This window comes from Morone saxatilis, unplaced genomic scaffold (genome assembly GCF_004916995.1).
Source record: "Morone saxatilis isolate NCDOM2014 unplaced genomic scaffold, NCSU_SB_2.0 Contig21, whole genome shotgun sequence".
Taxonomy (NCBI): Eukaryota; Metazoa; Chordata; class Actinopteri; family Moronidae; genus Morone; species Morone saxatilis.
The window spans coordinates 4,103,214-4,106,936 of record NW_023339774.1 but is presented as its reverse complement, the minus strand read 5'-3'; the positions used below and the strand labels follow the sequence as shown (position 1 = coordinate 4,106,936).

Sequence of the window (3,723 nt, the reverse complement as noted above, 5' to 3'; positions counted from 1 at the left end):
AGTGTATGACATGTGACCCCAGTTTTATTACCCAGAAATACTTGTGCTATGATCTTACATGTTTTGAATTTGCAGAATAGTTTAGTAATTCTCAGAGGGACACCACTCATTTAACACAGAAAGGTTAGTTTACTCATCACGTTCGTTACTAGTCAGCCTGTGAAATACAGTTGTATTTAGTCTCTGTATATGGACGTCTTATATAATCAGTCCAACGTACTGATAAGTGCATCTAGTATTGTTTTTGTGAATTGGAAGTTAGTTTATGTGTTGTTTTGAGACAACATTACTGTATCATGTTTATTTGCTTCTGAGCAGGCATTCAAATCTATACCATTATCATTGAACAGACGGCTGTTAAAATCTATAAATTTAAGTAATTAAATCAACATCTAGACGACTATTGGCTTTATTTAATGGCTACTAGTCGACAAGGAATGGAAAATCTTTAGTCTGGGGCCACCCTAACAGCAGCTCTGTGAGGCTGCACTTAGCCTAGTTTACATTAGCGTTTGGCTCGAAGCCCTGCCTAACATGCTCACAATGATAATGTTAACATGCTGATGTTGAGCAGGCAATGTTTGACATGTTCACAATCTTAGGTGAGCTTGTTAGCATGCTGATTTTGCTAAGTAGCACCAAACACAAAAGGTACAGTTTTAAGGTATTTGGTCATTAACTAAAGTTTTGGACTAACTTCAACCTGCTGATGGTGCTACATGAAAGGTTGAGGGATCACCAGAGTTATAACAATTCATCCTGAGGGAGAAATGAATGTGTGTACCAATTTTCATGGCAATCCCTCCGATAACTGTTCAAATATCAACCCTGTGGAAGAAGATCACCAAAGTCAGTAAGATACATCATCTGGGAACCATGAACAAAATATTTCACTCTGGACAAGTGACCAACCAACAAACCATCACCATAGCTCCATGCCTCTACTGTGACTGAAAATGCCCCAAAAATCCTGGTTCCAGCTTCTCAAATGTGCCCTTCTGTTTTATGTAATTGTAAATGGTCTATATCTGGGCTCTGGACTGTTGGAAAAACAAAACAAGTAATCTGATTTTGTCACTGCGGCTCTGGGATGCTGTGATTTTTCACTTTTTGTTTCTACACACTAAGTAATGCTGGATGAGAAACTATAAATTTCACAGGGATTACAGATTATAACTATCTCATTTTTGCAACATTCCGAATAGCAACTAAAACCTTGATTGTTATGGAATTGTATACAAAATATTTCAAAAGACCAAAGGATCAAAGTAAGAGCTATAAAATGCCCCGTTTCCCAGAACTAAGCCATCCGTGTAGGGCTGTGAGTAAAGCCAGTGGACACCAGGCTCACATTGATACTACTGACTATAATACTATAATCTGCAGTCTCACTTCAAGAGCAGAATCTCTGACCTGAACATGTTCGTACATGTGGCATTTCTCCAGAGCTGAAACAACTTCTTTTTTTTGTTTTTTCAACTTCATGGCAGCGAGTCAGAACGTGGTTTCTGATGCATTCAGATGGGATACAGTCAGAGACTGCTGTCATACTGAGCCGACAGTGACAAAAGCAGATTTCCTCTGCATGACTAAACCTGCTGCTCCTTACACACCAAGAACAGACTTGTAGGTTCAGTAAAAACACGATAAAGGGCCTTGTATCTCCAGGAATACTTTAATCCAATATATAACACAGGTTTACTCAAGCAATTTAGCATTGCACTTCCATAAAGTTGGGTTGGAGAAGGATTTAAAAAAAGCATGATCAAATGTTCAAGAGGTTGAGTTTTCCTGACTTTCAGTCTCTAGGATGAGTCAAGCTCCAAAAAGTCATCCTACTCACTCACCCTACATGCTAAAACTCAGGGCTGTCTTTCATCACAATCTCCCTACCTGGTCCACTGCTCCAGTTTGTAACGCAGGCTTTCTTTTATCAATTCAGTCCTGAGATAACCTTGAGATCAAGCAGGTTATGTATTGGGACTAGTACAGAAGATGATCAAACTATCTGTAGATAGTAGAAGATTTTGGTATGGGAAGCATTGGCATCTGTAGTCACAACAGTATTGATCACATTTGAGCGGGCTTTAGTTGTAGGTAAACAGTCCATGTGGAGAGCAAAGAAGAAGGAACACATTTGCCATATTCAATCTCGGAACCAGTGGCGATCGTCTGATGTTGATTTTGCTTTTCAAACTGCATTCATGTGCAGATATCTGTTTAGAGATTAGCTGAAATGTGTCTTTTCCATCATTCTTGCGCATCAAGTTGCTAACCAGACTGCAGAGGAAGTATTGGTCAGGATATCCACTGGCTATACAGGAAGCCCAGAAACACTGGCTCTTGCCCCCCGAGGCTGAACCGTCAGAAGACAGCCGATGGGTTCCGAGACCGGACCAAACCAAACTAACACCACTTGAGTACTTGTTTGACTGACAACTATTCAATAATAATGTTTAACCCCTTTCAGTGGAATCACATCGTCGTGATATAAAGATCTAGGGTGCATTAATGGAACATTAATATGGCTGTGATGAACATCAGTCTAATTATCTAAGTGTGGTTTTAGTGTAGATTAGGTTCAATTTAATTCTCGTTGCACACAAGGAGTGCAATACTAGACCGCTTAGCCAACTAATGGGGTAGTGTATTCTCAAGGGTTGTAGCTGTGATATAGACTAAATTAATAACCCAATATGCCAAATGTATAGTACTAGTGAATGCAGCTATGACATGTACAGTATGGACAGAACCATACTAGCCCTACTAGTACATGCAGTAGAATGAGTATCACTATAATATAAACTGTTTAAACAACCAGTAAGTAGGTAACATTTACTGTGCTGTGAAAAGGTTTTGCATTTATATGCTGTATATTAATGTTAAGACTATTCACATCTGAAGCCAGAAACTGTTTTAAGATAAGTTTCATGTTATAGTTCAAATTAAAACAAAATCACAAAAACAAGGTCAGATGATTAGAACAGCATCAATTCCCATAATAAAATAAAACTTACTACAAAAACAAGGGCATAGAGGAATGATATATGTAGGGTTCCAGTTCTCTCCTTTTAACAGGAAATAGCTCATATATGCATTTACAAATGGGGATTTCAAAGACGCAAAAAGATGCTGTTTATTTTTGAACCCTTGCTGGTAGAAACGTGGTTTGTCTGAAAGTATAGTAATCAACAAGTTTGACCATTGCTAAACAATTCAATTTCAACTGGGACATCGTTTTTCTTGAAAGACACATTGACGTTTATCAGAGTGGAGACTTAAAAGCCAGGCAAATGAATCCCAAACTGCCTGGATGACCAGATACAAGTAAGCATGTTTGTTTCAATGAAATGTTACAGGTCAGTTATTCCATTCCATCTAAATCCATCTGTTGCTTCCCTGAATTAGACACTAAAAGGAAGCCATATTTCAGAAAGGTTATCAGGATTTAGATATATATCTGTTAGAAATAAACAGCTGCAGCAGTCATTACAACAGTTCACTACTACTATGCACAAGCTCTCTGTGTGTGTTAACCGTAATGACACACAGCCACAGTGTTCTAACTCACCCCGGGGGTCTCCACAGTTTTCTGCCTGGTGGCAGAAGCTCCCGTTTGTTCAGCGGTACAATCCCCATGGCCGCCTGCATGATCGTGATGAACTTCTTAAACTTCATCTTCTAATTCTCTTCTAACAGCGACAGCATCACACACACACACAC

At 39.0% G+C, this 3,723-nt stretch overlaps 1 protein-coding gene across 1 annotated transcript in view; it reads right to left on the bottom strand.

Moving 5' to 3' along the window:
- The window catches only part of tjp2a (tight junction protein 2a (zona occludens 2)), a 33,879-nt gene that overhangs the window by 23,972 nt on the left and 6,184 nt on the right, over nt 1-3,723 (bottom strand). The gene's annotated exons all lie outside the window — the stretch shown is intronic.